This window comes from Pezoporus occidentalis, unplaced genomic scaffold (genome assembly GCF_034315485.1).
Source record: "Pezoporus occidentalis ecotype Australia unplaced genomic scaffold, CSIRO_AGI_Poc_V1 ctg6, whole genome shotgun sequence".
NCBI lineage: Eukaryota > Metazoa > Chordata > Aves > Psittaciformes > Psittacidae > Pezoporus > Pezoporus occidentalis.
The window spans coordinates 4,229,838-4,251,462 of record NW_026915943.1 but is presented as its reverse complement, the minus strand read 5'-3'; the positions used below and the strand labels follow the sequence as shown (position 1 = coordinate 4,251,462).

The window sequence follows — 21,625 nt, the reverse complement described above, 5'->3', positions numbered from 1 at the left end:
GATCTTTGGGCATTGGTATAGTAGAAACATCAAGGTAGGCTCCCATGTGAAGGCATAGAAGATTCAACCTCTTGCCAAACAGAAACATATAACAGAAGGAAATGCATGATATATGTGAATATATATATATATGTGAATATATATATATATGTGATGTGTTTCTCATGTCTAGTAAAATCATTTTAGTAATACACTTTCAGGGCCTTCTGTAGTAACTACCCCTTCTGTGCAGTTAGACAAATGTGAGTTTACAAGAAGCATTAGCCCTAACTACTATATGTTGCAGCCAGGCAGGACACTGGAATCATAGACTCATATAGCACAATGCTATAAAGCTCATGCTATGCAACCTGCTTGGTGTAAGGCAGCCTAAGACTTCAGTCTGGTAACCTGGATGTAATACATCTCCTTGTTTTCCAATGATGTTATTATTATACCACTCCCAGATGTGGAAATTCTTACATTGCTCTACACTCCTCCCCACACTTCTAGCCCACAGGGCAAATAAAACTGATTGGATTTATCCTTCTGTCTTGGAAAATGCCTGCTTTACCCATCCTTCCAGTGTTTTAGGCACAGAGAAGAAACACCAGCTAGCATTGACTCAGCATCCAGGTCTAGGAGTAGATGGCCATACACTTTTCCCAGCTTTGAATATTCCCTGAGTGATAAGATTGTACTGGCTCAAGTATAACATTCAATTTTTATGCCATTTGAAGGCTACAGTCTATTTTTCTCTTCTGGAAGAAAAGTGGAAAAAAAAAACCTTAAAGTTTTTTAGATTCATTTTTTTTCATAAGACAAATATGAACTGCAAGTGTCTGAATCTCCTGTTTGCACCATATGCAGGTAGCTAATATGAAATCTCTGTGCCTGATTGAAATATTTCGATGTTTTTTCAACGCTATGGACTCCTACTCTGCATATGTGAGTCAGGGCCATGTTGTCTTCTTTGGTAGAAACTGCTGTTAAGAACTGCTGTGTTTTCTGTCATTCCCACAGCCATTTCTGAAATGAGTATCTTCTAAGCCCTGATTAGCCTGATGGATCCTCAGCCTCTCAAATATCAGTCTCAGAGCTGGACATCCTCCCTTTCATGAGGACGTGCGGTTTTTGTCACCTCTTCCTCCTCTAATGCTCCCTTAAGGTTTTCTTACTCTGCCCATAGTATATTTGTGCATACTTACAAACATCCGTGTTTGTTGTTGGTTATGAATTCATTGGCTTGCTTTTAGCCAGATTTGATAGTAGTTTAGAAGGGATCAGAGGTAATGAAGTCAATATAAGTTTTGTAGAGATGGGTTTGTAATAAGGGGGAGAAATTTTACAAATCCTCTCTATATAATATCTGGTTGAGGGGAAGACTTCAGCATCAGCTCATAAGTTACTGAACAACAGATATAAAATGAGCAAGATGCCATGTAAATGACCAGCTGTGGAAAATCCCCTCCAGCCAGGTCTAGCGATTGGCCACCAGACACAGGTTGTAGAAAACCAGAACTCATTAGTTCTTATTCTTATGGGAAACAAATGATTTCTCCTTCTTTTTGTCTTTTCCAGGTTTTATGGATGCAGATGATGATATCTGTGGTCACTAACCTAAAAGCTTTTCTGGGATCTTCTTACCAGGCTGGCGATATTTGGAAATATACTAGGTTGTTTTCTTTCTTCTGCAAGCTACCTTGGTTTTATACCTCTCTTTCTTGTCCTTTTCTCCCATAAATACAGTGAGCTCTTGTTGGTGTTTTTCCTGTTAGGAAAAGACCCTTAAAAACCAATTAGAGGGCAGTTTCATGAGAATGAATCCCTGTGACATAGAGGTGAGTTTGGAGTGAGTCACAAATATTTTCTTTTGGATGCATACCTGAGTTTCTTTATAACATTTCTCAGAAAAAGGAAGGCATAAAATAGAAGCTGTAGGGATATTGTTTTGGCAATGCCTCCAGAAACTATGACAAATCACTGCCCATTTTCCATGCAGTTACTAAGTGAAAGTCTTAAAACTTTTACCCTGAAGAAGCAGTCTGGTCTGCGATGCAATGGTAGGGACCTGAAACCTGAAAGTCCAGTGATGGATTCGTTTGGGCAAAGTCAGAATCTATCCTCTGCTTGCTGTGGAAATCGGATAGGACCCTGGCTGGAATTTTCAATGCTACACTGACTATGCTCCTACTACATGGTGCATCCATCGGTAACCCCCTTCCTATGTACAAGAATAGCACACAACCTTCTGCATAGGAAGGTTGCTACCTTTCAGTATCTGAAGGGACCTGTAAGGCTGCTGGAGAGGGACCCTTTGCCAGGGACTGTAACAACAGGATAAGGGGTGATGGGTTCAAAATTAACAGGGAAAGTTCAGGTTAGATATGAGGAAGAAGCTCTTTACTGTGAGGGTGGTGAGGCACTGGAATAGGCTGCCCAGAGAAGTGGTAAATGCTCCATCCCTGGTAGTGTTCAATGCCAGGTTGGACAGAGCCTAAGGTGAGGTGTCCCTGTGCATGGCGGGGGGTTGGAACTGGATGATAAGGTCCTTTCCAACCCTAACTATTCTATAATTCTGTAAAATAGCTTTTAACAACCCCCTTTTACAATTCCCAGGTGGAAAAAAATAGTCTGAGGACAGATATTGTGACATCTTTAAGAATAAGAACCCTCCCCTGTCAACACTTCTCTAACTTGTTTTTCCTTCCTTTCAGCTGAGCTCTGTTTGCCAGGTCAAAACAAATAGGAACTAGTGTCTGATTTCATGGATATGCTTAACTTTGAGCACTGTAAAGCTATACCTAGGGCAGCCCAGAAAGCTAATTGATCTCTGGAGTTCCTTGATGGCAAACAAGGCATCGCTCTGGTCCTTTCTGAGACAAGGGTGAACCAGGAAAGCACAGATTTGCTGCTTAGCAACAGGGCATGAATCTTCATGAACAGGGATATTTCAAATAAATTTAACTGGAGGTTGGCAGTACATACCCTTTTACCCAGTCCTTTCCTGGGGCTGAATACTCTTGATCATGCCTTTCCAGCTCTGTTTGAAGTGTCTCAGACCAGTGAAGCCTCCATGTTTCTTCTCTGCAGGCAATCTAGAATCTTACCAAACTCTCAGCAAAACAAAATAAAAACCAGAATTTACATAATGTTTTCCTTCATTTTTCTGAAGTCTTTTGACCAAGGTCTGCTTTTGTACCCCAAAATTAAAAGAAAGGAAGAAATGTCTGCATGACAGGGAGTATAAGACCCAACCACTTCTGAAAACTTTTGCTCCAAGCCTGCCTCCCACTTGCTGGGCTGTGTAACATGGGCACACTGGGAATGGCTTTATGCTCTGCATGGTAGCACTCTGGCTGCCCAGTTTTTTCATAGGGGGGAGTCTTAAACCCACTCAAGGAGTCTAAGCATCATGTTTAAAGAGCATGGACTGGACTGCTTCTTGCATCTTTAGAATAGCAATTCTCAATATCAATGACACAACATTACTGTCAAATAATTGTCTCACATTTAGGCCACAAAAAGACTAGGCTTGGTTTTCTCAACTTGCTTTTCAGAAGAGCCATGTAGGTGTTTTTCTTTTGGCTTTAATGAAGGAGTCATCAGACAAGTCCAGTCTGGGAGTTTCTGTAGTAGTCTACAACACTGTCTTTTCCATTTCCTTTAGCTCTTCCAGTGTAATGATTTACTACATCAAACAAGCTTTGAGTCCATTTTTTGCCTCTTATATCTGTTCCTAGAGCTCAGCACTCACATTTGTTCTAGTTATCTAAGCCTCTTGCCCTTCCTCTGTACTTAGCTCTGTTTCTCACCACATTATCAAATTAGCACCTCACTAACTATGCTATGGCTGCCTCTTTCCCCTGACCCAGCAGTGTTTACACCAACTCAGTTATGCTTCCCATTAATACTTCCCTTATCCACTGAAGACAATGAGAATAGTCTCTTGCTTAAAAGAAATCAAATGCATAAAAAATGCTGAATCTAGATCTAACATGGCCACCAGTAAAATAGAATTCTATAGTTATCCATGGGTGCTGGGAATATTTGTGCTGTTTGAAATTACATATAAATGTATATAAAAATAAATGATGGTGACTATGGAATGATTCTCAATGTATGAAATACTCTATTGCAGCTTATCAATCTGTAGCAATAGAATTGGTAGGCTTCATACCATGAGTTTGAATGCCAGGATTTCCATATTTGTGTTCCAATAACAGTCACCATAAGTGTGGTTACTGCTTTTTAAGTGGAGGTTCTGTTTAAATGTTTGGATTTTTTTTCCTTTGGGATGAAAATGCCCATTAGATTAAGGAGTCATGGAACACTATTGAGAAACAAAGTCAGAGAATAAGTATGGTCAACCTTTTATTTATAGTGCAAGACAGACACAGATCAAGTGTTTTTAGCTCTGTAGCATATTGAATTACTTAAAGCCTGAGGTTGTGATCTCATCCAACTTTTCAAAGTTAAATTGGGTCGGGAGAACCTTCCCCCTCCAAACATGCACATACAACTCCAGTGAAAAGTTAGAATTGGCAGTAAGGGCTACTGTTCACTAAGATGTGCTTGCTTTCATCTGAATTAGTGTGGCTGGAGACAGTAGCATTTTCTGACTATTAGGGATAAGGGAGCAAACTTTTGCTTACATTTTACTTCCCCAAAAAGGTATTTGAGAGAAAAGCATTAAAATTTGTTGTTTGAATGAAGTACATGGAAGAAAATATTTTTGAAACATCATGTACTTTGCCAGGTTTCAAATTCAATCTCTGTTTAATAACTAGTTTAAGCATGGGTAATTAAGATGTGCATATTAGAGAGCCCGCATGACTTACGAGCACATCTCCTTACATGTCAGTGGGATCTCTGCTCCCTAATCAATGAACCTTTTGAAAGTTTGTACATACACCAAAACTCCTCATATTCTTACTATCTACATTTTTAATTCAACATATACACACATGGGATTTCACAGCCCAATACAGTAATTCTTCAATAGTAATGTCGTCCAGTTTTCATCTCAAAAGCATAGAAAAAGGTTCACAGAGAGGTTGAAGAGACAGACGGGTGTGCGCGTCATTGTTAAAGAGGATGTATGATCTAGTATCTTCTTCATGTCTGACATTTACGCCTCTAATGGCTGCCTTACTCAGGAAAACATATGTTGATGGACGTTAGTTAAGGCAAATGCAGAATACAAAATCCCTTGCTGTTGGTTACTTCAGAGAAGCTACTTTAAATCAGAAATAAGAACTTGTAGAAGATATTCATAAATGGACAACTACTTTAGGACTGTGACCCACCTTCATTAGTAATCAACGGTACCTGGTTTTTCATCAGTTCTTGTTGGAGAAGACACAGTGTCATATAGGAAAGCTGAAGCATTATGCCTCTTTGAAGCTAGTTGTGAATGAAATCAGAATTGGTTCTCTAAATTACAGCTTCTTTATCCATGTGACTTCAGTCTGAATTGACTTTCACCTTGACTTTAAAATGGAGACTGCAAAATATAAGCGCAGAGAAAAAGAATGACAAAGTAATCAAGCAGTCACATCACATTCTCTCTATATCTTCTTTTTTTTAATGTTTGACTTTTGGTGTGAATTCCAATTCACAGGTATTTGTCAGGCACTAATTTTCATAAATACAAATGTTACTGAAAACTCAAATATAGTATTAAAATCACTTATTATTCATAACCTAAGAAAGCACGATTTCTTATGTATAGACCACATTCAAAGAACTTTGCTCATGCAAAGAGCTTGGAAGACTAGCTGTCACATACAAATCTTGCAAAAATATAGGTGGAATTTGATGCTATTCTAATATCTTAGAGGGTAAATTATTAATGTTCAGTGTTAAAGAAAAAAATGTGTCTTCTAGGTTAAATACACAGCCTAGCTCAAATGACATTCATATGCCCTCATTCTGAAAGTATGAGGAGAAAAAGTCAATATCTTTAGAATGTGAAATGTGGAATGCTAACAGCAATATAGTATCAAGATACGGGCTTTAAGTTCTTAAATACCACCTATTCTCAGGCAATAATATCTCCACATTGCTGTAAGGCAAGTTAACAAATATCAAAACGTCAGTTCGGGAGATTATTTGAAAACATGCACTCATATGTTATATACATTCACATACGTACATAAACACACACTCACATATGTGAGATACTTGTATACAAGTTAAATACATATGTGCACATACACACATGTATGTATATACGTACATATATATATATATATATATATATACACAGTCATCCCCAGTTTTCCAGAATGGAATTATGCATACCTGTATTTACATACAAACAAATTAAAAGGATGTAATATATAGAAGGGTTTTTTTCTTAAGAGAGATTTTTGATTTCCAGGTATTTTACCGCCTGAAGTGACTGCTGTTGTTGTTCTTGGCTCTGTCCTGAGCATGTTTGCTCTGGGAATCATTGCATCTTTGCAGAAAATCACTTTCTATGACCTAGGGAAGGTGTCAGGACCCCTTCACACATTATATATTCAACAAATACTGAAAATATTGTTTTTATAGACATGTGTTGGTTTGGTCTTGAAAGAGGAAATATTCCTAGCTGGGAGGCTTTAATGTTTTTTTAATTGAACATGTGCAAGGTCACCTCTAAATATTATATCTGAAATTTTCATGGGAGCTGAGAGGATGGAAGGGTCTAGTTTGAACAGAAGGAAGAAAGAGCTACAGTACAGACAAAAAAAGACTGGATACTATGGAATGACAAAAATAAAGGCCCTTCAAAAAAATAAACATTTTAAACTGCAGATAACCTACTTGCCACGTTGTTTTTAAAAACATTAGTCTTTTTGGTTTATATAAAGAGGGTATTAGAACAGCCATGGAATACTCAATTAGGAAATATCCAAAAATCATAGACTCTGGATTTGATGAGTCTTATATAAATTCTGTATGACCTCTACTTCCAGTTACCTACAGCTTCAAGGGTTTGTCTTATTCCTTCTTCAGTTTTCAAAAAATGGTGTGCTGCTATACAATCTTCCAAATCTCCTTTAGCCTTGAATCTTCCAACAAAACAAAATTAGCTATAAAAGGCTGTTATTCAACTAGTTTTTACCTTTTCTTGGTCTCCCACTGTAGACTAACTTATATGCTCCACCCCTGGCAGTGTTCAAGGCCAGGTTGGATGGACTCTTGGGTGACATGGTCTAGTGTGTGGTGTCCCTGCCCATGGCAGAGGGTTGGAACTGGATGATCTTATGGTCCTTTCCAACCCAACCCATTTTATGATTCTATATAGGTTGTTATTAAACATCACTAGTGACCTTTAATCCACCCTTTTTCTTATTATTAATTTATTTTAGCCCCAAGTACATTTCCTAACATACACATTTGAGATTGGTTTAGCCTAATGTTAATGAAGAATCAGGAGTGGGGATACCTTGTTCTTTTCTTTCCTATGTAAATTCCAGACCTTACTTGTTAAGGAGATTTGAGAAAAGACACCTTATTTGGGATAGAATTGTGTTTATATATATATATATATATATTTGAAACCGTCCAACATAACAAGTTTAAAAGTCAACATTTTTAACACCAGTGCTGTCTTGGGTGCCTTATTTGCACTGTTTTGGAAGATTTTGATTTCCAGGCAGGTGTTTCTGTAAAATCATGGTTCAAAAAAACTGTCTGAAATTAAGCATCCAAAACAAGTAAGTTAAGTTTTTAAAAGAAAACCTTGATGAAATGATTTGCCTTTTTGATACATTGCTTATTTGTTTAAAAACAATGAGAACACACATTTTTTTTTCTTTTACTCATCTCAGATATAACACATTTGCAGGGAAAATGCTATGTGCTTTGAAGGAAGATTGTAGGGAGCTGCTGTTGTCACTGGTTTGCTAAATATTCTATGGAGCAATGATAGGGATCTTTCCATATCATGGCACAATATACATTTGTGCACCAGCACGATATGGTTTTGCTCTAGAGTGGGATATTTGCTCCTTTTCATGAAAAATGCCTACCTTGAAGGGAAAGAAAAGGAAAGAAAAGAATTTTTAGAGTGTTTGCTTATTCTGTAAAGAAATATTGATTCAATGAGTGTTTAGAGTTGTTTGGTGGTGTTTTTTTTTTCCTAAAATCACTAGTAGTTTATTTACTGTTTAGTATGACTTGTAAGTATTGTCAGATTCTCGTAGATTTGGCAAAAATCCCAGAACTCCTAGAATCCTTTGTGAACCCAAGTTAACATGCCATGATACCCAATTCTCAGATTTTTCTTTCTCTTTTATTCCCTTTTTTTTAACCGTTTTTGTTTGCTTGATTATTTCAAGCTGTAACGATAAGCAGAACAACATTGATCCATGACGTGATTAGCCTGGCACTGAGCCTGGGTGAGTCTACATTACTGAGAGGCAACATTAACTGCCCTGAGCATGGTGCCATGCTGACAATATCCACATAAATTTACATCAACTCTTGAGTTCAGGCAGGATGAGCAGCATTAATTGGGAATGGATTTTCCTGGAGAGGACAATCAGCTCAGAGGGAGGATAGAACTTCCACCCTTCATATGACTTCTGGGGACAGTGGAGAACAGAAAGATTCACGTTTCACTACTATGCTATGTGTAGATATACTCCTGTCCACACGGCACGTATACCCATTGTAAGCATCTCTTATCCCACCCACAATATTCTCATTCTTCATGATCTTAGTTCCTTGCAGCATTCCCAGGTGTCCAAAATGCTTCTGTGCAGATCTTTCCTCACCTATAAAGTTATCCATTTCACTCTATCCAACACTTATTTGCATCTCTAGATGCCAGTCTTTAGATGAGCTCAGCCTTACATAATGTGAACATTTCAGATATCCATAAAAACTCAAACTTCATAAGTGGTGATTTTGCTTCCAGGCCTAGTCCTGGTCTTGTGTATTGCCTGTTTGATTACATGTTTATGAGTTTGGAGCTTTCTCGAGTGCTTCATTTTCTGGAGTTAAAAAAAGTAAAACATAAAAACACAACTGTCCAGAATGCACAGGTCTGATGCAAGGCTAAGAGCTGAAGTGTTTGCTTGCAACAAAGTCTGATAGAGAATCAAATTAAATTAGACATTTTTAGCATCTCTGGAAACAGTTGATGGAACTATTCCTGCTGGATTTCCAAAACTGGTTTTCAGGGACCTAATTCTTCTCCCTGAATTTGGAAAAGGGAGAATCTGAATTTGGAGAATGAAAATTCTCAGTAACATCAATGTAGACCTGAACACTGAGTGATTTTACTGAGATGCTGCAATTGTATTTAAGAATAATATATTTATAATAAAGATGTGTATGGGTTTTTTAAGTATTTTTAGTGTATTTTTTTAATGTTACTGCATTTTGCAAGCTCTGCTACAGTGTGTCCGTCTTGTACTGCTTGTTCATTAAGGCTGCAAACACTATGGACTCAGGGCTGTTTGTTCTGTCCAGTAGTCTGCAAATAGTAATAGCCAAAAAGAAACCCTTCCCTTAACCCAGAAAATATTCCCTGCAGACATGTTGCTACTCTGGAGGAGTCTAGGAAGATTTTTCACATCCTGTTGTTTATCTTTATGGCCTGCAGCCACACCACCTTGAGCTGTGATCTGATCACAACTCACAGATAAAGCAGGATACAGCCAGTCCTGGGAAGGATGATCTCCAGAACCGTTCCAGTGCTGCTAGACCCTGGTGCTGATTACTCATTTTATGTTATTTCCCCCCATCATGTCAATTCCCCACTGTGGAATCTAGAAGAACATCTTTCAATAGAGATAAGGTAGAGCTTGACTACCCAAAGCAATTTTAATCCTACAGTTTTGCTTAAGAAGGTGTGCAAGCTAATGTGACAGCTCACTTTTCCAGGAGGAGGCTGGAGCACAATCCAACAGAATTACCTGTCAAGTTTCCATGGTCAAATTCATGTGAAAATGTTGCATTTAAAAAGAAGATATGAAGACAGAAAGTGAACAGTTGCCACTTTGGTTCATACCAAAGATTGCTGTTAGCAGCAGCCTGGGCTGCTTCAAGTTATGGTCATTTGTGTCTACAGAAGCAGTCTGGGTTTATTGTAAGAAACTGGGGCACAGTGTAGGAGATCTCTTTTTAAATTCCATGTGTGACCTTGGGCATAGCTCTTCCCTCTCTGAACCTCATTTTATCCCATGAAAAGTAAAGATACTGGTATTTCTTGCATTTGTCATCACGAATCTGACTGTAAGTTCTATTTTTTTAGGGTGAGTCAGTACACCACCTTGCTCTATGGGGCCACCTTCACAGCTGGGATCTGTTGGTACTTCTATAGCCCCTAGAATAATAATAGTTCTCATTAAGGACTCCTGTTAAAAATGTGTTTTATCATGGCTAAAGAAATCCTCTTTCAGATTATTAATTAAAAATAAATCCAATTGCCTTCACCTGTGGACCATGACATTTGCAGGGGGAACATTAAGGGCAGAGAAATGTAAACCAGCTATCTTGAAAGTTTGCTGTTTGAAAGCTTAAAGCTGCATTTGTCCCCTCCTCTCCCCTCCCCTTATGCACAATTTCAGATCCATTGCTTATTGAATGATAGACTTATTGATGAATTATACTGCAGTGATCCAGCTCAGGGAGGTCAGTAGGGTGCAATTACTAGCAGAACGGGCTTGGGTGTGCTTCTGAACTACTCCTCCCTGCACAGCTCTTTCAGTATGCATATCACATCTCCGTGCTTGTAGCAGGCTGGTGAGTGTGTGCAGTTAGTGCAGGCACACACATACTTCTGCGCTTTCCCTGAAAGTGGAGCATTAGCAACTGCAGTCAAAAAGCACCCTTGCTTCTTCAGCTCTGATCCTGGCAGCAACTGTCTAATTCTGTCTGGAGACAGCACTGGAGGCAAGTTTAAAAAGGACCTAGTGACACCCTGCTGTCACATCGGTTTTCGTGAATCCACTTATCAGTAGTCCATTTACAATTACTTTCCTCGTCCCATCAGTATTGTACATTCGTGAGAGCTGGCTGGCTGGGAAGGAAGGAGAGCCCTGCTGAAGGTAGGTTGCAGTCTTCTTTACCTTGCATCTTGTGCTGAATGTTTCTGTCTGTGCATCTCACTTGCAGACATTCCTGGTCTCTGCAGTTTTCCACTGAGAGCTGCTAGAGCAGGGCTTTAACAAATCAAAGCAATAGAAATAAATGGACAGATAACTTTTTTTTACCCCACTGCCCTTATTTAACCATGCAGACTGTTTGTTAAAGGGTAAAATTATATGACCGGATTAAACTTTCAGGGAAGAGGACAACTCTGACTGCATTCTGTATCACAAGCAAATAGACTGCTGTTATTTCTAACAGGGCAAAAATTCCATTCACCAGCTGTTTAACTGTGGACATGGAACATTGCTTCCAAATTGATGTGTTTATTAAATACGGTCTGTGGATGCCCTGCCAGCTGAAATCTGCATGCATGTTTTGAAACCTGAAAAAAAGGAGACTCTTTCATTAACTTTCAAAATGCTCTGGACTGCAGCACACTTCTTTAGAGAAGAGGAGTGAGCCAGGCTTTTCATTTCACTTAAGTTCTTTTACTGGCATGTATTCATCTGGTAGAAAGTCTTTGCCAAATCCAAGAAGTTTGCTGTTATTGCATTTCCATAAATGTAACAGCTGTGAAGAGAATGAATATTCATAGTGTTTGGTTTTTTGCTCCAAAGGTTTTTATGATAATTCTGACTTTTCAAGGGGATGGGATCTTAGATCAAAGAATTCTGCAGGTTCAGGTACTGTGACAAGCAATTTATAAGTGTTTCCTCAAATAAACATAATACAGACAAGCATGTACTGCAGTAAAGAGCTGACCCTACCTCTTATTTACTCGCAGCCAACTTGGTCTGTTGCTTATACTTGTGGATTCTTTTGCTAACAGGTCATCAGCAATGAAAATGAAGTACAGCTCATACTGCTCTCTCATGGGACGTTATTTCCCTAATGCTATCCAGTTTCCTTTGAGCATATCCGAGAAACTGCTAATGTTATGATGATTAAATTTTAACTCGGTACATCCTGTATTTGCACTGACTAAAAACTTATTTCGGGATGTTGCTAGGGACAGAGAAGCCCACCACAAGCCTCGTGTACTTTAAGGATGGAAAGTGATTTGACTGATCTCCCCCTAGGAAAATTCCCCTGATTGATAGTCATTTATCAAAACTGTACAAGCAGCAGAGATGGTCCTCCCCTGCAGGTAGAAATAGAATGGTCTTGAAAATACAGAGGCAGTGTGTGTGCATGTGCGTGTGTTTCTAGAGATAATTCGTCTAAAAAAACTTAACTAATTCTGGCTGCCTGTAGATCTCAATGACTTCTGCATTACTAAAAATATCATATTAACGGGTCATGCTGCAGATCTCAGTAACTACACAGCAGAATAAAACACCCAGGCAGGAACTGTGACATATAAAAACCCCTCAGAAACCCTCTTGAGGCTGGTTGTGATGATTTCCTTAAAAACCCTCCCAGCATCTGGGAAGCGTCAGGAGCTGCAGCATACCTGCCTCTGTGAAGTGTGACAAGCAGAGCTATTCATGTGTGCTTAAAGTGAATCTAAGCTTCCTGATGTCCAGGGTCACATCTTTGGCAGTCTGTCCTCACTCAGGCTGGACCATGCTGCTCACCGGTGGCAAGGTCAGCCTGGCCGGAGAGCTGTGATGCTCCAGCCCTCAGCCTGCAGTGGGCTGTCAGTGTCTCCTTCTTAAGGGATGGGGACAAACTGTGTGTCCCTTTCATCTGTCATTTTTAATGACAGATGAATCAGCCTGCTGCTTAGGTGAAAACTTTCTGTTGTTTTACTTGGTTATTCCCCCGTCACAGTAGGTATAGTGTGCTGTGGCTAGGAATATGCAGGGACTGCAGGCATCAAATACATTTAAATACATATGAGAAAAAAACACCCCGATTGGATGGGTCAGATTCTGTTTCCAGGGAGAGGAAATCAGACTTCCCTCCTGAAAACAGTAGGAAGTTGTTTACAGGAACAGAAGTTGTTTACATGGGTGCAAACTGGTATAAAATCTCACTTTCCCTTAGTGCTGTTTGAATTTCTGTGACCCAAGGACCTGGCTCTGTTCCTTTAAAGGTTTTATTCCAGGAAAAGTAGTTAAAATGGAGAATTTTTCTTTTCACTTAGTAGGAACAAATCACTGTCTTGTGTACAATGACAACTGCAGGTATTTGAGAGCAAACACCTTTTATCTTTCCCCTCAGCAAAGCCTAGGAGAAAAAAACCCCGACAAAACAAAACCTCCCTGTTTACTTCCCTTTAAGACATAGAAGATCTCTTCTCCTGCTTGAATATATGTGTCAGGCTCCTTCCCAACCTCCACCACTACATCGGAGGAGGCAAGAGATAATTCATTTTGCCCTCTTGGCCACCTCACCCTTGAGCCTGTTCAGAGCAGATTTGTGGATCACATAAAATGCAATTGCCAGTGCGTTTCTCTTCTGCACTGAGCCAGCATCCAGAGCTGTTTTAAGTTACATTCTCTCAGCCCCAGCACTGTGCTTACCAAGCCAACTGGCCCTCTAGTGTTTTGAGGTATTGTATGCAAAGAGGTCCCTTTAGCTGCTGCTTCTCTGTTCCAGAGGTAAAGAGGGGGATTTGAAGCAGCTCGCAAAAGCTTAGTGAAGTTACCTGAATCTGGAGTGATTGACAAGGGTGACACAGCATCCACCCTTCTGCCTGGAAATAGAGGGAGCCTGATTTGATGTATTTTGGAGGGCTAACGCATCTGCTATGACCACTACTCCATGGCTGTGAGTCTATGAGAAGCTACTGGTGCACAAAGAGATGCAAAGTTGCTGTAGAAGACAGTTGTCTTTTACACACTTTAGCAGGGATTTCTGAAAGCATCCGATATCACAGATATACACTGCAACACTGGGGTACCACACAGCATCTTATATCACACACACACACTGGAACACTGGGGTACCACACAGCATCTTATATCACACACACACTGCAGCACTGGGGTACTGCGCAGGTTTTCCAGATCTCTCATGACTGATACCCGAAAATAAAGATGAAGGGAAGGAAAATGCCATGAAGCATCAACGCTGTAGCAAACTAGGATCCAGATGGGAAGCCTTTTTACAGCAACATGCTGGATTAACTTGAAGACTCCCCTGGCTACTACTCTCCTATTTAATTTGTCTTTTCTTAATGCTGCTTCAGTGAGATGCTTTTCTGCAAGGTAACGCCATAAAAATGTGTGGTTTCAGGCATTGTCTGCTATCAGGAGAACTTTTCTCCATCCCCGCTAGCCCATTCAGAGCTAATTAACTGATTGCATGATCAATAGCATCAATTTGAACTCTTGAGTGGAACAATATTCCACATCATTCACATGGCCATGCAAAGCATGAAGCCAAGATGATGTACATGCAAAAGAAAAGAATTAACCTGTTGGAGGGAGAACAGGTTTCCATTCTTCTAGGCAGTGTCTTTAGTCAGAAATCAGTTTTGGAAATGCAGCTGCAATAATGAAGGGAAGTTTTAAACCCTGAGTTGGTGTCCACATCCCATTTGGAGGCTGGATGTCAGGTAGTTGTGTTTCTCCCTGTAACTTGCAGATCCAGTCCTATCTTCTCATAAGCTGCCATTGATGCTTGAATTTCTCCTTCCATCCCTGTGCAGCCACAGCAATGATCATCCCTGTCCTCATCTTCAAAAAGCTGGTCGGTGAGACACCCAGTGGTGACAGCGAGCAGCAGAGCTGGCCAGTGGGACCTCATGGGTGCCTTCATGCAAACTGCAGGGGTAAACAAGAGTGGCATCCCAGGAACTTAATAAGTTATCAGGAATCTTCACCTCCTAGATAGAAAAAGCATTGCATCCATTTGCAGTGAGTGCCAATCTGTCTGCAACCTTGCTATGCCTCTGTGAGATGGAGACAGAAGACTTGTATTCATGGAGGAACACATCTGCTGCATAGTCTAAAGAAACACTCTGGCAGCTGATAGCAGTGTTAATTTCATATCATATCCAGAGACTAACCACAATACTATCCTTAGCAGGTAACTTTCTGCTGTTTCCTCAGCAGAAATCTTGTCAGAAACTCAACTTGAGGCACCACAATGCTTGTGACTCCCTCCTTTTACTCTCGGATTTTGTCGCTATGTGATGCCAGTTGAATGTAAATTGTTAAAAGAAATATCATATAAGAAAATTGTCTCCAGAACATCTCTTGATCATTTTGGCTTAAGTGGGTTTCTAACCTGAACATATGGGAATGAACAGCAAGTCCCACTCCTTTATCTCACATGATCGGTATACACAAACCCTGTTGAAATGGCAATTAAAAAAACACATCCAAGTGCCAGACTGTGATACAGTTCATCTGTCATCTAGCACTGCCTGAGCTGTCCCTCTCATTATATCTCTTTCTGCTTAGCGTTAAAGTTCCTTTGGGCTACCTTGATGATAGAATAATCAGAAGCCAGATGTGGGACACAGCTCCAGATTAAACCTAAAAATAAGCATCTGTCCAGTCATCTAAATAGTTTTGTAGGCTTTGATGACTCTATTGACCAGATCATTATTGGCTAGAAAGGGAGCTTTGCCTTCTAGTGCTAAGTATCCATATCCATGCAGCACCTATGGGAGACGTGAGTCCTTCTGAAGTGGAAAGGAGGGCACAGAGCACATACTGCAGCATATTGTAACACTGCATTCCACATTAAGAAACACAAATGAGCCCTAATGGTCACTCAGATAAAAATGGCAGAGTATCTGCTGCCATCAGTTGCTTCTTGCAAAGATCCAATCCTTCTCTATTAGGCGTGAAGGATAGCTTAAGCTGAATACATCTTCCTTTATTAGAAAGGTTGTCTCTCTCCACTGAACTAAAAGGAATAACAGTGCCTACTTGACATAGGCTCGATGATTAACATTCAGGTACACCTATATCTAAACTAAGGATTCATGTTAAGACCATCACAGCAAATGGTCCAAAAGCCACCTCGCATTTGAACCGAAATATTTATGAATGAATGCCTGAAGTGAAAGCGGGGTAAAGTGCCACTGCTTGGATGTACTCAAAGGGCTTGTAGAGGTGAAAAAGGATTTAGGGCATCACAAGCTGTTTTAATGAAGATAATTGTAAAATTATACCCTGACAGAAATGAAGAAACACAGAACTGTGGCCCAGGGATCTCCTGAGGAACAATAATTCTTAACTTATCAAAATGTCATCTTTACTGTCCTATCGGAACTACGTCCACTTACCAATTCTCATTCCCAGGAATGACATCTGGGTATCAGCAGCTATTAAATATTTGCTATAAAAAGGAAAAAAACATCAAAAAAAGTTTATAAAACAATAACACATATGTCATAATAACATGGAATTCTGTCTCCTGTCAACTGATAATTTGACATTGGGGTGGTGAGTACTTCCTTCTTTGTCTCCTGTGTTCTCGGCTATCAACCTCTGCAAACCAATAATTAACTGTAGTGGATGTTGCTGGGGGTGAGGAGGAATAACTTATTGCAGTGAAATGCTGTTTTTTTTTAGCAGAGCTATGGCAGTGTGAATAATGCATGAGGTGATTTCCTTTCAGGAAGGCTACGAGCAAACATTTCCACTAGTTGGCGATTCAGACATGGCAAGAGAGTGGTATTTACATTGTTTTGGTGATGCAGAAAGCAGTTAGGGAACAATTATATGATTCTTTCATATTCTAAGACTCTGGAGAAATGTCAGTATCCAATTAAATAAGAGGAATTAAATAAATAATGGGAAAATGTAAAATTAACCTAGCTTCAGATGCTTGGGTAAGTTATCGCATAAATTTAAAAGACCTAATATAAGACATCGTTCAATTTTAGTTGGCAGGATGAATGTTGTTATGGTTTCTCTAAATCCAGGTGATAAAAGGAAAAAAAATCTAAAGGCTTTTAATTAAATATTTTAACTTATTATTTATAAATAAGGCTATAATGTTGTTTTTCTCTTTAATAAAACCCAAATCCTTGTGTCTGTAAAAAGGTGAAGGACGATGGGCATATCAAAGATGGGTAAGGAAAGCTCTATAATGATTTTTTTCATTGTGCTAGATTTTTCTAAACAAAATCTCTTATCTCAAAAAGCCATCAAGTTCTCACAAGTTGAAGAAGATAAATCATAGCAGAATAGGCAGCCTCCTGTTTCATTCACTGAGCTCCATATGCTTATCTACCTCGTGCTCCCACATCCTGGGCTCCTAAAATGCTTCGGTCAACATTCCTTCTGAATTGCGATACGTCATGTTAATCAGCCTCTACAGTGTCCCAAAAATGTATGTAAATTAGACTTTTGATGAACCAGAATATTTTGACAGGATATTTTGCATAAATCACACATGCAAGCACACATACACACACACACACACATACACACTCAGAGACAACCTGTTTAGAGAGGAAGATATTTTTGGACCTCATTTGTTTTTGAAGTAGATTGTGACCAGCATGCTGATGCTGCTTCTGAGCAGGAGCACATATGTGGCAGTATTCCAGGTCCCATAGGAAGAAGCAAATCGAGTTTTAAGTCCATTCTTGGCAAGAAAAACTGTACCAAGGAGAAAGAAATGCAAGAGTTTCCTCTTTCTTTGTCATCCTTTCCATCCATTCCCTTTTCTGGTACCCTGTTGATCCTCTAGGTTGTTTTGTGTCAGTAGTAATTGTAGACATTTTTAAGGTTGCCATAGAACACTGTCACATCGCAGTAAATGAACATTTTTACTTAATCCGTCCTTCCAGCAGAAACAAAACTCAAAAATCAAAAGAATTTATTTGAATTTAAACCAGTTTAATTTAATTCAATTTGCTGACTTTCATATTGCTTATCAACCAACCAGTTCTACTGAATATATAGAAAGCTGCTGTTGAGGCTTGTTAGGATGAGTCTTGCAACTACTAGCACTGCCTGGCTGCAAACCTTTCCATTTTTGTTGTTTTATGACCTCTTTTGCTATATTTTTGTGCTCTACCCTGTCTGTGTTTAGACTGCTTATAAGCCTGAGTATGTCTGTCTCATCTGTCCCTCTTGCTGAAGTGTGTGAGGTTGAGGAAGCAAAACAAGCATGATGTAGTCAGGGCTTTCTGTCTCCTTCAGGCACAAAAACTTAGTGCAGTTCCTAGTCTGCAGCTGTACAGGTAAGGACCATCACTTGCCATGTATTTGTACAACTGAGGCCCTGGTTAACATGCTCTGAGGTGCATCCATGAATGCTCTTCACCTTCCACACCTTAGGCCACATAGGAGTAAAACTTCCTGTGGCTATTATTTTAAGTCACAGAATCATAGAATGGTTCGGGTTGGAAAGGACCTTAAGATCATCTAGTTCCTCTGACATCTTATCATGAAGCTGCACACCCCTGAAAGCACGTCAGACCTCACCAAGAAGGTGTCAGACCATGTCTATTTAGCTTTTCCGGTGATGTTTGAGCCAAAAGGCTTTATTGCTTTTTCACAGATCATAATTTTTTTTTCCTTTTTTAAGTTACTGGACTTCCATGAGGGTGATGCAGGCGTCATTTGCACAGCTAGGGTTTAAAAAAACTCCTCTGATGTTATACAGAACATCTTTTATGCAGACTGTATCTGCAATGTGAACCCACTGTATATGATATATGCCATGCACCAACTAAAGAAAAAAATGCTATAACTCCATTGTCTATATATAAATATTGAAAAAGGTACATGTATAATACACTGTACATGAGGGAATGCACACACACAAACATATATGCCATCATATATACAATTCATGATTTGCAAAACACACAGTTCACAGTGAAAAGTCAGAAGGCCGTGATTTGTCATCTAGGGCGAATCCCACAAAGTGTTTTGAGTTAAACCACCCAATGACTACAGACGCAGACAGTTTGGCTGCTCCCTTTCTAAAGAGGTATCAGACCTTTTAAGTATGTGCAATTTTATGGCTAAATATAAACAGAAGAATCCTTCAATAATCATAGATACAGCTGTAGAGCCAAATTCTCCTAATGATGCAATAGCAGTATATATAGATACACATATATATTCTAATTTACAGTTTGAAGTTCTTAATTCTCACCACCAAAGTCTTCATTTCGTGCCAATTTTATAATTTTTCCTGCTGTCAATTGCTTTCTAAAATAAGTTTGAATGAGGTGGAATTAAGTTTTAACTTCTAAAAACTAGAAGCAGGTGTTGTGTCTATATTCTCTGTCTCATCCATTTCCTTGTGTCTTGTATCACTGCTTTCTGGAACAAGCTGTTGGATCCTGTTGATTGATTGTCATTAATTTTGCACTATCTGCTGCTGGAAGCTGGGGGAGGGAGAAAGTTGCTAAATATTAGGACAGTGAGAGAGCTGAAGACATTCAAAAATAGGGAAGCTCTGTAAACTGAATAGAAGTAGAATAGTATTACTGGTGAGAGCTTTAACAGCAGCAGTGCCATCACTGGCTTAAATGTGTGTTGGTTTGGGGTGCTTTTAATGGCAATAATTAGGTAATCAATATTGCTTCACAAAGGAAAAATATCCTGCTTAACAACAGAGTAGCATTGATTAGCTAAGCTAGAACCATTTTAAGAAACATTAAGTAATCAAGACTGTTTCCATGATGACATCTCAAAGAGAGAGAAAATCAGGCAAATCTAGTATTGGGTAAAGCTGGGACTGCATTTTTGCTGTTGCTGAGGAAATAATGGCTGCTGCATGTGTGCCTGTGTAGTCATTGTTGTACAAATGTTTGAGGGAGACACTTTTATTACAATGAACTTTGATCTTATTCCAGATACAAACTGTTTTCTGAGGACACAGATTCAACTCCACTATTTTGATTACCCTTACTCTATACACTTGTCAATTTACACTGATATCTTTACTTTTGGATGTCTAAAATAATGAATAAGCAGAACTTCCACTCTGATATTTACTGAGAAGTCTCAGGGCACTTTGCAGGAGATGCCACTCTTAATAGTAATAATTTACATCAGAGAAAAGTGAATGGTATGGGGAGAGGTTTTGCAAAGAAACCCTTGATTGCTCACGGCATGAGGAGGAGCAGGGTCCATAGGTGCTGGGTGTTCATTTGCTGCTGTCTCTACTCAGCCACCTTGACCTTTTTTTAAGTAGCCAGATTGATCCAGAGGTACCTAAAGTTTCATATATTTGAGCAACTACAGTTACAGCTGCAGCTTTTCAAACACTGGCAAGCAAGTGTATGTAGATGACCAGATTTAATCATTCGGGTCAGGATTCTCAGCAAGAGCAAAGTTTCTCAGAGGTATAATGCTGAGTCCTTTTCTGTGTAGTATTACAAGAAATTACTTCAATGATGATTTTGTTAAACCTAGGTGTGGCACAAGCAACAGAGCTTCATTTGACCTATGCATGATTTTGCATGAGCAGAAGACAGTGGGCTTCTGCTAAAGAGTATAAACTTTGTGAAGACTGATCCTGGGCACTAAAAATAACAATGATGCTCAGAAACACCTGAAAAGCGTGAGTGAAGAACTGGTGGCTGTTGAGAATTCTCCAAGCTACTTGAAAGCAAGTACAGGTGACAATAAGCTCATTTCTAGGTATAAGAACAGTCAACATCCTTTCTCCCAAGAGTTAACTGATCAGACATTTCATGTTCCATGATATATGGGCTTGTTCTTAAAGCATTCACTCCTGGAGGCAAGTCATTACATATGAATCACAAGTTTCATTGGGGAAAAACGCTTGCAGCCTTCAGAGCGTTGAGGCAAAGCTTGAAAATACAAGTCTTCTATATAATAAAAACTCAAAATTGAAAACTAAAGTATCAGTCTCAAAATCTTCTTCCTTAAAAGCAACAACGAAGCAAATAAAAGCCAGTTCCATTTAGAATTGGTCTTGTGATAATAAGCGTAAAATAGTGTATTCACTTTTAAATATTCAGGTTTAACCTTACTGAAACTAGAGCAGAATTGTTGGAGAGGTGAGAATTCCCTTTAGCTTTGATGGTATCAGGAAAGTTTGTGCTTCAAAGCTGAGTTCGAAAACCATTTTTTACAAAGAGGAACACACTACTGTTGTAGCAGACAAATTTAGTCAAGAGGTGCTACACAGCTTTTATCCATTAGAGCTTTGGATTTGTTATAGCTGTGTGAGGCCATGAAATAAATATAGGATTACCCCACTATAATCTGAAAGAGAAATGAAACAGACAAGCTCAGTCCCTTTCCTACATGTATAGAAAGGTGAAGAAGCAATCTCTTGTCTCAGTTTTCAAATTCTGATGAAGTTTATTTTCATGATGGTTTTGTTTTCTATCATGTACCATATGTGCTGTAATAAGTGAGAGTCCACTCTTCTACCTAGTATCTCCTCAACCAGCTGGCATTTTTTGCATGGCGGTGGTATGTACAGTTTCAGATTCATGAGGGTGGTAAGAGACGTAGTAGATGATTACAGGATACTGCTGGTTCAAGTGGATGAATCTGACTGCTGGCATAACATATAAGATATTCTTATATTTTTTCTTGTCAATATTTTGTCCAAAAATATTTTCCTGGATTCAATACACTAAAGGATATGACTTGATGTTTCCCATCAGAATCCTTCTAAGAAATGTTGTATTCATCTTCCT

The 21,625-nt window shown here is 39.2% G+C and overlaps 1 protein-coding gene across 1 annotated transcript in view; it reads left to right on the top strand.

The window, feature by feature from the left end:
• Positions 1–10,757: 10,757 nt before the first annotated feature.
• TENM4 (teneurin transmembrane protein 4) overlaps positions 10,758–21,625 on the top strand; it is a 1,625,418-nt gene continuing 1,614,550 nt past the window's right edge. Inside the window, exon 1 of the mRNA XM_062639041.1 lies at positions 10,758–11,030. The gene's annotated coding sequence lies outside the window, so the exon portion shown is untranslated. The remainder of the gene's footprint in view (positions 11,031–21,625) is intronic.